This window comes from Branchiostoma belcheri, unplaced genomic scaffold (assembly GCF_001625305.1).
Source record: "Branchiostoma belcheri isolate BF01 breed outbred unplaced genomic scaffold, Haploidv18h27 scaffold10, whole genome shotgun sequence".
NCBI lineage: Eukaryota > Metazoa > Chordata > Leptocardii > Amphioxiformes > Branchiostomatidae > Branchiostoma > Branchiostoma belcheri.
The window spans coordinates 936,209-949,762 of NW_017802380.1; the positions used below are offsets into that span (position 1 = coordinate 936,209).

The following is a 13,554-nucleotide window of genomic DNA, read 5'->3' on the forward strand; positions in this document are numbered from 1 at the left end:
TTTACGAATTCATATTTCTTAAGATGTTCAGATAAATCTACCATAGAAAAACATATCTGGTCTTCCATTTCTACCAGCACAAAAAATAACAAGTCGAATTCATATACTAGATATCCATACTAGCTTCTAATGATTGCATGTGCTTTCATGAGACCTGTACTTGGTTTTGGTTTGGTTTTCTTTTTAATGCCCACTATCATGATAATGATCATTCTGGCATACTCATTTTCACCTGAGTGAAGTGAGTAAAGTCGTGTACGGTGCCTTTCCCAAGGGCACAAGATCGGTGACAAAGTAGGGTTCGAACCCGGGACCTATAGTTCCGAGCTGAACACGCTACCGCTACGCCACACGACCCCACCTACTTAGTACACATCGTGGCAAATATATGTATGTACAATAAAGGTCTTCTACAATAAAGATCCTCAGTCAATAAAATGCAGAAGTAGCAAGAAAATATAACGTTATATTTCTAGTAAAACGTTTAACTTTATTCCAAGACACAATTTACAGAGAGATCAAATTTTCAGGTTATAGTTCGTCTGAAATGAACGGGTATTGAAACTGTTCATAATCTTTATTAATCTTTCTGCAAATTAATTCCCGAAAGTTGATTGCGAGTAATGATTTAACAACAGACATTCATCAACAGACAGAGAACATAGAACAAGGTATCTAATCTACGATGATAAGCTTAAATGCTTACATGCGATTCTGTTAGCCTCCATAGCATGCCAAAAACTGGGGGTTTTGGGGGTGGGGGGTGTCTTCGTGGTCTTTGGGAGCTTTTATGTGCTATTTTCTGATTGCATATAGACAACATAGCCGGCCTGGTTGAATTACCCCCGTTTTTAGAACTGGGCTAGTCAGAAAACAGCCGAAGACCACCAAACCCCAGTTCTATAAGCCTGCTACGGAGGCTACGATTCTGTCTATTTCATGAAATATTAACTCGGAAGAGGTCAACCACTCCTAAGCCTCGGCCGCATACATCGTGTGACGCACCGATGTCGCGTAATACGCGCGTCATTGGTTTCATAATTACGTATTTTTGCGTGTTTTCAGACGCTTTTATCGGGCTCTCTTTTTTGAACTGGGGTGTCATTTTTACTCCAGCCTTCGAGTGGCAAATTGTAACTGCGAGTAATGACTTAACAACATACATTCATCAACAGACAGAGAACATAGAACAAGGCGTCTAATCTATGGTGATAAGTGAATGTAAATGCACATACACGATTCTGTCTATTTCATTAAATATACCTCGCAGCATATAACATAAGCCTCGGCCTCGGCCACATACATGTACATCATGTACATCATGTGATGCAGCTACAACGCGTTATGCGCGTCATTGGTTTCAGAATAAGTATTTTTTCGTGTTTTCAGGCGCTTTTATCTGGCTCTCTCTTTTTTGTACTGGGTTATCATATTCTATGCCATCCTTCGCTTGGCGAATTGTAACGTCCTGGCAAACGCATCCTGCCTGCAGCTGGCCAATTTGATACTGTCTTTAAAGGGACCAATTATATCTGCCTGGAGATTAGGAATCCGGTGTAATAGTTAGATAGATCTAAACTCTTGCACCCGTTTCTTCTTATGATCAAATCTACGACGGAAAACCCTCTATCGTAGCCTATAGTACATGTGGGTATCCTCTACCAGGCTTCGGGAGGCAGCAGGAAAGAATAGAAATCGGCCAATTGCAAATAGAGAGATAACATGCAAGGGGAGTTTGTCTGCTGGGTGCGGCAAAATGTTCTCTTCCGGCAGACAAACTCCCTCGGCATGTTATCTCTCTATTTGTCCGATTTCTACTCTTTCCAGTCGCCTCCCGAAGCCTGGTAGAGGCTAACTAGTAGGCCATGGCCGGCTGTAGACTCCGAAGAGTATTGAACTCCTCACATTGCCGCCAAACATCTTTTACCATCTACTCTCCCTATCTCATCAATTTCTACCATTTTTCAGCCCGCAAAAGGGTCTGGTAGAGGAGACGATGAACAGTATAACCTGTACAAGTGACCAACATAAGGACTACCTGACCAATGTGACCAGTTTTAGGCTTAGCTAGGTGCGTCGCACGAAGTATCTGCGACCGGGGCTTCGATTGATCGATACAGTGGAAGCCGTGAACACCCGCTTCTTCTTATGGTCAAATCTGCGCCGGAAAACCCTCATTCTTATACAGTAGGTGCGTCGCACGGAATGTGTGACCAGGGCTTGATCTATATATATTATATAAATCTCCAAGCAGATCCCTTTCGGTGGCAAAAAGTTAGTATCAAATTGGCCAGGCAGTATCCATTGGCCAGAGAAGGTCGCCGGCCATCGACGGCGGGGGTACCGACAAAAAAAGGACATATATAAAAAGCTAACGATCATTCCCCCACAACCTCTGCTTGGAGAGTAGGCTTGATCATTTGATCGATACAGTGGACGCCGTTACACACTCACTCTTCACAAATCCCTTTAATGACGGAGCTGACCCACACCGGGGCCGTAACGCGTTTATGGGTCGTAAAGATATTGATCACACCGTCTAAGAAGCCAATGGGTAATTCGAGATGCCAGCGGCGACAAACTGGTTACTTCTTCACACCAAGGAGCTTTATAATTTGAAGCTTCTTGTTTTATACGCTTCTTATACTTCTGAGAAAGTGAAGGACGACGCGACAGGTCCCAAGACGATCGCGATTTGCTTTAAACAACTCCTGCAATAAAATGTGCAAGAATTGAGTGTAACAATTAAGCAAGTCGTTCGGTGTGATATAGCTAGCTGCCGCCGCGCCGCGTGCCTGCGAAGCTGGTGTGTTATGCCGAAGGGCGGTTATACCGGCTATACAGATACAGATACAGATACAGATTGATTTTGTCGCTTGTTAGGGATCCTTGAAGTAAATATGATGAGAAAAGCGTGTATTGAATCGCCGAGCCAACACCGAAGAATGCACTCATTATACTAATTTTCTACCGGCCTCATTGAATATCTGATTAGTCGTTATCATAATATGACGAGCTTTCTTTCCAGTACAAGAGGGGCATTACTGCTACCGCATTGCAAAGCAATACTAGTATCATTCTGTTCAGTATACAGCCAAACCTACCCAAGCGAACACCTCTGTAAGTCGAGCACTTGGCCTTAAATGATGACACAGTTTGTGAATTGATTGAAAAAATAGAGTGTACATTAAGTAAAGACGTTGATGTGATTTTTTTCATGTCCGAAAACATGAAAAAAGACAGGGAAGGTGACAGACGGTCACCGAAACGTCGGCTGTGAATAAAACACTAAGAAAAAGTATAAGAAAAGAGTCTCTTTACTCAGTAACGTACCAACATACCGGTACAGAATTGATTATCACTGAGGAAAAAAACAGTATTGTAAATCCGATTACTCATTCTTGTTAACACGTGAGCGATGGTCTATGGGGAGGCTTCAAATATCCACACATAATTTGGGGCGAAATGATTTGTCCATTACTAAAACATGGGGGAGCGCACACGTGTCACACCGAGTCAATACACCATTTCCTCACAGGTATTTAGATAATGTGGCCTTCTTAGGCCCACTTTACACTTGCACATTGAAACTGTCGTACTACACATCGTAGTCTACTTCTGTAGTAGACTACAGATTAGCGCCCACTTTACACTTACTGAAAGAAAGTCTCGCAGGACCCCTGCTGTTCCCTGATTGCCATGGAACTGTAGTGACCTAATCTGACCTATAGTGACCTTTGACACATCGCGGGTGGATTTTTAGCACGGCTGTGATATGCTGGCATCCTTGCATATGGTGTAAACTTGTAAATGACCGTAGATAACCCAATGACCCAAATAGAATAGAACACACGTTCGGATCGAATTACGTCGGATCGAACAGGATCGAAAACTTTATGATTGCATCACTTTCATCCTTTCTGTGGTTCCAAAAGACCACAATGGCAGGAGAGGCAGAAGCTCTTATGCTCTTTTTCTTGTTCATGATCAAAGTCTTTATGAACCAAAGGCGCCAAGAACGTGTGCAGCGTAGGAGGAGGCTGAGGCGGATTGTCAGGGAGAGGGGGAGACGCGTACTAGGACGCAACCCTGCAATCTTTGCCCTGACCTGTAGTCGCCTTCGAAGTGTAGTCTGCTACAGTTTCGCTTTACACTCAGCTCAAAGTCTCGTAGAACCTCCGCTGAAGTGTAGTACTACAGCCTCGGAGGGTGTAGTGGACTTCTGTAGTAGACTACAATTCTTTTCTCCTTTACACCCAGAAAAAAGCTGTAGTCTACTACAGAAGTAGACTACGATGTGTAGTACTACAGTTTAAAAAGCAAGTGTAAAGTGGGCCTTAGCTTCAATTACTTTTACGATGGTTTACCATATATACGGACTATAGTTCCCAGAAACTGCTTCCTATGGCTAGTTAGCCTCTACCAGGCTTCGGGAGGCGTCTGGAAAGAGTAGAAATCGGCCAAATAGAGAGATAGCATGCCAAGGGAGTTTGTAATCTGCTGGGAGAGAACATTTTTATCCGGTGCGGCAAAATGTTCTCTCGCAGCAGACCAAACTCCCTTGGCATGTTATCTCTCTATTTGGCCGATTTCTACTCTTTCCAGCCGACTCCCCAAGCCTGGTAGAGGCTAATGGCTAGCAGCTACTCGTCTTTGCGTCGATCGTAACACTACACCGCGCAGTCCGTCAGTGATGTCATTTCCTTTCTTTGGACGACGTGGAGAGGAAGTTGTTTAGAGAGAGAGAGAAGGGACGATAATTCCTGGCAGTGTTTCGTCATTAATATCCCGCAGCAAAGTGCCTCCTTGTCGAGTCACTGCTTCCATACACCAGGAGAGAACCGCCCACACCGCCAAAGCGCTATAAAACCAGCCCGCGCAGACGTCGTCGTCACAAGCCGGCACAGCGAGGGAAAACCGTGACACGAGAAGAGAAGAGAACCTGGCTGACGATTCTACCACAGACGATCAAGTGCATCTACCTGCAAGCGTCAAGTTCAAGGTAAGGTCTTGTGTTCTGTTCTGTCAAACCAGGTAGAGTCGTTTACTGTCGTTTTGTGTGTCCTTACCTAAGGGTCAACTACTAATGTCTAGAGTTAGATGTTCAAGGGTTAGGTGTAACAAGTCGATCGGTGTAATGTAGCCAGCTGCCGATCAAGTGCATCTACCTACAAGCGTCAAGTTCAAGGTAAGTGTAACAGTGGGGGGTTCATAGGCCCTACCAACTGACCCGTCCGATGGGTCTGTACCTTTTAGCCGAGTGGTTTGAGCGTCAGGGTCTGAAGCTGGTGCTCGGGAGGTCGTGGGTTCGAACCCCGACCCGGGACCAGGGGCTTCTTTGTTTTATAAGGTCTTGTATTCTGTTCCGTCAAACCAGGTAGAGTCGTTGACTCTCGTTTTGTGTTCCCTCACCTAAGGATTAACTACTATAGTGTAGTCAATTGCTATTTTTGATTGGTTAGCCCACCTCAAGGAAAGGTATTGCGTCCAGAACCGCGCTCTATCCAGAACCGTATGGTCCGCGCGTATCCAGAACCGCACTGAGTGTCCCGAGGCAAAATCTACGTTCTCGGATGCTCGGAGACTATCCAGAACCGTGCCTGATCCTAACCCTTACCCTTTCAGGCATAGAACTAGATAGATGCACGGTCTTGGACAAGATTTCCTCTACCATGTTCTACTACGTTATGGGTAGTACAATTCGACAACAATCTGGTCAGAAATTGGCCAGGGGACTTCGCCGCCCATAAGGGTATTAAAGGCCCCTTCACACTTATTCCAAATTAGCATAAGTCAGGCAGAACCAGGCGGGATGAAGAATTGGCAAAATTGCGCCACAGTTAACTAGTTATATATCTTCAAAGATACTACGCGGTACAATACAACAATAGGGAACAGACAACTACTGTCTGGAAAAACTTAATAATATACTTCTACTACTTCGCTTAATTATGAGGTTTGACTTCTTTGAAGGCAGTAGATAATGAATAGTCCCACGTTCTGCATAATGGATTTTGTGATCTTAGTAGAAACACAGTCTTTTGGTGATCTTCTAGATGATGAAAGGATGGATAAATTGTGGCAACTGTTTGAAATAATCTGTTTATATTCCCTAGAGCTTCGCATTCAAGCCGGAGTGAGCCGGAATGCCGTCTGAATGAAAATTCCTTGTATACTCCTATCCTCTCTATTCGAAATGCATTCTTAAAAAAATTGGGGTGTATTCCAAATACTCAAGCCCATTCCGGTTTTCCCTTGAATGCAATCGGTATGTCTTGAACGCTGTTAGAATGCCGTTTGAATATCTATTCAGAATGCAGTCATAATGTACTAGTAGCTAAAATACACTTTGAGTGCCCTTTGATATTTTTCTGCCTCCAATTTATCTGGACTGGCGCGGTTATATTCGTCGTTGACCGTCGTACGAATTTGATGCGGTAGAATTCTCAAACAGCTGGTGACAGAACCAAGGACCGCCTAGCCTCTACCAGGCTGCGGGAACGCCCCCCCCCCCACCCCTAAGCGGCAAACTGTTCTCTAAACGTGGACTAATTCCCCTGGGATATAATCTGTCTATTTGGCCCATTTCTACTCTTCCAGCCGCTTCCCGAAGCCTGGTAGAGGCTACCGACAACCGACAAAGACCTAAAGCGCCATTTTAATAACCTGCCTTAATAAGACAGCTGAACTTTGCAGGCCATGATTTATGAATGACTTCATCAGATCCTAGGGTGGCAAAAAGACAGTATCAAATTGGCCAGCAGTATCCATTGGCCAGAGAGGGTCCATGCGCGACCCAAGGTGTTGCTGGGGATAGCGACAAAAAACGGACCATAAAAAAAGGTAACGATCTTCCCCCATCAACTTCTGCTTGGAGAGTAGCATGGCTATCCCAAGAATTCCCCCAGTTTGCCATCCCTCGGTTAGTACAGATGACCTTTAATTATAACAAACCTGATTTTACGATAAGCCGAAAATGTATGTGCCACTTACCACTGATGCAGAATGCAATAAGAAAAAGTGACAAAATATGCCTTAAATAATCACCGCATTTAGTTTGGTAAATGGGGTAAGGAGACAAAGCAATTTTCTTTAGTATCTTAGCAAGGCAAATTCTGCATAATTCTGTCTAGTTTGCGATAAGTCATGGTTATATATTGCAAAGTACAACGATGCAAAACTGCTTCAAGCCAACAGAGAGGTAGGTCTGATTGCAGGTTAATGATAGTACAATATGTTTTCAGCTGTCATATTTGTATGCATAGCTAGGCGCGCGTAACTCCATTACTACGCCCCCAGATAGAACGCTTATCGTCCAAACGCAAAATGGATCGAGGTTTTGTTTTACATTCATGATGGTATCTGTGATAGATAAGTACGTGTAGATGTGATGTAACAGGCGTCCACAAAACGCTTTCAAAACCGACGGATTTTTGTAATTCTGATACTAAGCTATTTATCAAATCAAATCACGTTATTGCTCATTCCTTTCCCAAATGTACATCAGCAGGGGGAAGCACAACTGCACCCCCTGAATCGGGTACAATTTGGCACAGTTTTACTCATCAATATTAACAAACAGTACATCTAAATATATATTAAAAAATCTAAATATATACAGTACATCAAATTATATACAAAGAAACATACAAAGTTACTAAAATATATACAATGTTGCTTCGGGTCAAGTTATGCATTGTCGCTGTGCACATTTTGTTTGTTTGTTTGTTTGTTTGTTTGTTTGTTTGTTTGTTTTCCTTCCACCCGTGATTATTCCGTAGGTATCGCAAGCGTTAGACATTCACCACCTAATGCTGAGGTCACATTTCCAAACCGGGGCCCTCCCGGGCAGTCTTATGGAACGAAAGGTATGGTATAAAAGACAACAAAGCACATTAAAGTTTTTAAAAATCTATAATGGGTACTATTTGCATATATCATTGACATAAACTGTTCATGTTTCGTCAATGGAAACAGCCCGGCCGGGCCCCGGTTTGGAAATGTGACCTCAGCATTACTGATATCAGTTATTACACTGTGTCATTGAACCGGTAATCAAATACATGTTTTGCACATCTCAAAAAACTGTTTGTTGCCAAACTTCCGTGCCTTTGAAAGCTCCATCATACAAATTTTCCGGATCATGAGAGTGGGGTTTCAGACGGCGTGGACGTAACAAGTGATAACCAGTTGTTTGAAGCACCTGTGGATTCAGAAGTCTCCAGCGCGCAGTAACAAAAGATCCCAACTCTGCAAAGACCTGTCGATGAAGATTAGACATCCAGGTAATACGATACGCCAAAAAACTGTTATTCAAGCAACAGTTACGCAAGTAACTGCATTTCCGAAATCATATCCAGTTGCTTGAGTAACTGTTTTTTGGCGTATCTGCAAAGAGCTGATTGCCATTCGATCTCATGGCGCCGGATACAGAAATCGAAAACACAACCTTTTTTCTTCGCCCCCAGGCGACACCGCGTTGCTACGCCCCGAAGCACCGAGGCTAATTACGAGAGCAAGATAGGATGACAGCCGGTCCCTTTAATCTAACCACATAATGACATCTCTCCGTGGGTAGAGTTTTCAGACAAACACGTGGCTCTTTCTGATCTTGACGCAAATTGCCTCTGCGTCGTGTTCTCGCTTGAAGTAAGGTCCACTTGTAGAGTCTCGTATTCACTCGCATATATGTATGTGATAATAGACACTTTTTTTACTGATATATCTATATGCGTGGGTTGTTTCTTCAGATCTTGAGCTCTATCCATGCATAACTACACGTTTAACTTTTTGTACGTTGCTAAGATGGATAATGTTTAGAGTTGGTTAGAAAGTTCCAGTGCTATCTGTTAAATGTGTGGCGTGGTCACCAATGTTATTTGGTAGGTGGGTAGGTCTTCGTGAGTCCTCGAAATGATTAGTTTTGGGGCCTCCTGGTGGCTTGTTTTGGTACTTCACCGGAAATATCTCGTGATCTAACCATGCTAGTGTCACGAATTTTGCATGGTAGATAGTCCTTGTACTCGGGGAGAAGTGACGTGAGTACGTGAGTGTGGGGTAGATCTTAGCAGTTTCCTCTGGTATTACCGCAGGCGTTTGAATCTTTGAAAGAAGATAACGTGCGCCTATGACTCCGGTCGGTTTACAAGGAGAAGAAGAACTCTATTGCACAACAGATATAACAACGGGTACATCGTATGGCAAAATATACATAGATAGAAAGTTTATAGAAAGTTTATTGCAAATACTTTCCCGAGGGCTAATTGCAGTTACAAACAACATTTAAAAAAAAAGAAAATACAGTGCCAGTGGTATGTGAGACTATATCTACGTCTAGCATTATACTATATTCTACAACATACATGGTACTAGTTTTACTGGGTTTGACCAACCCTGGGGTTTGACTTCTTCTTTTTAGGCAATGGAAGACGAATTTACCCACTTCTTCTATAATATGTGGGTTCTTTGATTTTAGTAGTAAAATTGTTTTAGTAGTAAAATTGTTTTACATAGTTGGCGATGCTTACAATATCTAACAGTTCTAAGAGGTGACAGTTCTAAATGTTCTACATGAGGCTGGGTTATGTGGGCTTTTTTACACGCACAAAGACCGTGAAGTACGACACGCGACGTACGTCGGCCATCTTGGACAGAAAATTTGCCCTTTGTAAATCGTGCCTTTGTAATTAGAACCACTTGGCAACGAATATTTTCCTGACGACACACGTCAGTATGTTACGTTGCCAGCTTGTCTTGCCCGTGGCAACAGCCTACAAGAGTCTCACTGACGCAGAATTCAACCCACCACGGTCAGGCGTAGCTGCAGCTTCGTTCTTGCTATCTACAACCCTGTCCACAGCTTGGGAATCTTACAGCAACAACCTGTCTCTATCAAACGACCAAATGATGCGGTAGAATTTCCAAGCAGACTTTGAGAGAACCAACGACCGCCTTGCCTCAGGCTTCAGGAAGCGGCAAGCTGTTCTCTTAGCGCGGACCAACTCCCCTGGCATATAATTTGTCTATTTGTCTATCTAATCTCACAACAACCTGCCTAAGACGACCAAAATCGGCATCGGGAAGCGACTCAGGAAGAGGCAAACTGTTCTCTTAGTGCGGACCAACTCTCCTGGCATATAATTTGCCAATTTGTCTATCTAATCTCACAACAACCTGCCTAAGACGACCAAAATCGGCCCCAGCATGTTCAACAACACCTCCGTCCCGTGGATGCCCCCCGACCAGACGTCTGCTCCCGAGTTTGCACGATTGATAGCCTGCTACAGGTGGCACCTACAGAACAACTCTGCGTCCGTCGCACAAGCCCACGAAGCCTGCTCGGCGCACGAGGGCCTGGTGAGATTGGGGGCAGGGATTGAAGTCGTCTTCTGGCTGATGGGGATTCTCATCCTCATCGGTAACGCCGTTGTGCTTCTGGGGATCATCGCAACAAGACAACTCCGCCACAGGCCCATCTACATCTACCTGGCAAATCTGGCAGTCACAGATGTGTTCGCGGGCGTCGGACTTCTGTACCGCGCAGTAGGCCAGTTAGGACACAGTGTGATGTATGGCGTTATTTCGACTCACATCAACTTAATCACATTTTCTCAACTGACCTCAGCGTCAGCTTTGTCCCTAATGTCTGTTAACTCCTATGTTGCTGTAAAGCACCCTGCATACTTCCACATCCACGCTGGCAGTGCCAAATTGCGCGCAGTTGTAGCTTTGATTGTTTCTTGGGCTGTTTTCTCCTTTCTGGCATTCTCACCCAGTATGGGCTGGAATTGTCTCCAAATGCAGACCTTAACCACCGGTGTCTGTATCTCATGGTACCCCCTGGCCTTTGTCGTCATCTGTGCATCCATACTGCTCTTACTGTGCATAGTCATGATGTTCACGAACGTAAGTGTGTACGTAGCAATCAGGGAACGAGAAAAGAGAAGACTAGAACAGGCAGCAGGGCTCCAGGCAGCAGGACAGAACGGCCCTGGGCAAAACTTGAACGCTGCGCAACAGGAGGCGCAGAGAAAGTATGAAGAAAGGGTGTACAAGGCTAGGACTGTGATGATCCATGTAGTCGTGGCATTTGTCTGCTGGCTGTTGCCGCTCTTGTTCTTCGCAGTTTGCAAAGTTCTCCCAGACATTTGCCCCAGGTACGGAGTGTGAACTCACTCATCAACCCCACAGCAACACTCATCCGCACACCGGACTTGAGGAACGCAATCTGGCAAAAACTGACAGGCGTCCATCAGACACTTGTCAGGGTGATACGGGGGAGCCGCACGGACCTACAGGAAGACCAGGCTGGAACAGGAGACGTCCCAACTCTACAGGACGGTCCTGGACATGGAGAGGGACAAGACACACCACGTCTCGCTCCAGATGAACAGTCTACGGTTGAAGGCCATGCACGTGGAGAGGTACAAGACACACCACGTCTGTCTCCAGATGAACAGTCTGCCGTAGGAAACCGTCAGGAAGGTCCCGCACGTGGGGAGGGACAAAACACACCACGTCTGGCTCCAAATGAACAGTCTGCCGTAGGAAACCGTCAGGAAGACCCTGCACGTAGAGAGGGACAAAACACACCACGTCTGGCTCCAGATGAACAGTCTACGGTGAAGAACCGTCACTGTCAGACTCATACTTACCAAAGGACGCCAGGACCCTACAAGACTCCAATAGGCACAGCGGGAGTCCTGCCAACAATTACAATTGTGGAGATAGACTGAACTCTATATGAAACATGATTCAGAACCTTTTCACAGAAAACACGTGTGGAAGCAATATGCTAGATGTACACTATTATGGGCAATAATATCAAGTACATTTTGAATTTGATGATTTAACCACAATGATAACAATGAAAATAAGATATAATTGTCTTCTAAGTAAGCAGCTTGTTATACATAATGTCACACTGTGTTGTGCTGGAAGAAGGAAAGAACAAGGAGTTAAAGTAGATACTGAGAAATGTGCATAGTGTAAATAGTAGTCTTAGAGATGCATTTTGTAGTACACTCTTTGTGCCTAACTATTTTTGTATATAATACGTTACAATGATGCTATTTGCATTTGTGAAACATTAAAGATAGTGGGATATGAAATTTGAAAAAGCCTCAGACTCCTAGAGTTCATCGCAATATCATTCATTACATCTCACTCCATACCATGGTGTAAATTTTGAACTTTTAATCAACCCAATGCATTGATAGATGAAAAAGCTGCAACAAGTAGGAAGAAAAGGACTTTACTCAATTGTTGGTGGCAAAATATGAGCAATTTTTTAGTTGATTCAGAACCAGAATCTTTTTTTTTTTTTGCAAATCAGAAAAAAATGAAGAGGCGAATCCGAGAACCAACAAATCAAATTGGTGTGGCCTTAGATAACGATTTGAGACCGGGTTAGAAAGTTCCAACCATCAACCGTGTCATCGCCAGACACTTGTATTGTATTTATTTAATTTGCTCCTGGGGTGTTTAAGTTTATCTCTTGTGATTTCACTACAAAAAGGCCTCCCTTGTCCTGAAGGTGTCGTTAATATTGATTGGGGAACGGATCTGAACCTTAAGTTTACTGTTTACAGTTCGTTAGATACAAAGAAGACCAACCATATCATCCATTACGATTCATTGTCACCGTTAAAGGCGACAATAGAGGCATTATTCCGGTGTAGGTTACCCCCAGTAGCGGTAGTCTTTCATTCTTACCGCTCTCCTCTTTCGCACAAAAAGTAGTAAATTCAAATTAGATGGCGATAGAAATAACGTGTTCTTATAGGGACATGGAATCGTTAGGTCCTTTTACAACCTAGATTTAGAGAATAGAAGAGATGGCTTAACGCGATACGGACACTTGGTTTGGAAGCCGTGAATAGTTTCATCAGATTGGTAAGACACTGAGTAAAGAGACTCTTTTTTACACAACCAAGTCTTTTATTCAGCCGACGTTTCGGTGACCGTCTGTCGCCTTCCTCATCGAAACTTCGGCTGAATAAAAGACATGGTGTGTAAAAAGAGTCTCTTTACTCATTGGTTTGGAAGAGATTCAAGTCGAATCAAAGTAGTGACGAGGGGGCTATAGCCAATCCAGATCAATTCAGTTGTACAATCCAGGTCATTTGAGGAAATATCTTTACAGGCACATTATACATTGCCTTTTGTTGTGTCATCGAATGCGTCCCTTGTCATTTTTCTGTAATTTCCAAGCATATGCTTTCAGTAGAATCAAGAGAGTAGCTAATAGACAGTATCGAATAGGTCAGGAAGTATCCAGTATCCGTACAGGGACCAATTTGATAGTGGCTGGCTATTTTGACACTACCTGTCTTATTGGACAATTAATGTCTATTAGTCTATTAGATCGTACCCTCACGATCCAAGCGCAAAAAGCATATGCTTTCAGTAGAATCAACGGAGTAGGTACGAGTAATAGACAGTATCGAATAGGTCAGGTAGTATCCAGTATCCGTACAGGGACCAATTTGATAGTGCCTGGCTATTTTTACACTGGCTGGCACTATTGGACAATCAATGTCTATTAGATACTCC

At 43.8% G+C, this 13,554-nt stretch overlaps 1 protein-coding gene and 1 pseudogene across 1 annotated transcript in view; both read left to right on the forward strand.

The window, feature by feature from the left end:
- Window positions 1–4,937: 4,937 nt before the first annotated feature.
- Window positions 4,938–13,554, forward strand: part of LOC109469631 — a 12,622-nt gene continuing 4,005 nt past the window's right edge. The window contains exon 1 of the mRNA XM_019768170.1: window positions 4,938–5,002. The gene's annotated coding sequence lies outside the window, so the exon portion shown is untranslated. The remainder of the gene's footprint in view (window positions 5,003–13,554) is intronic.
- On the forward strand, window positions 10,204–11,625 carry LOC109469642 (annotated as a pseudogene).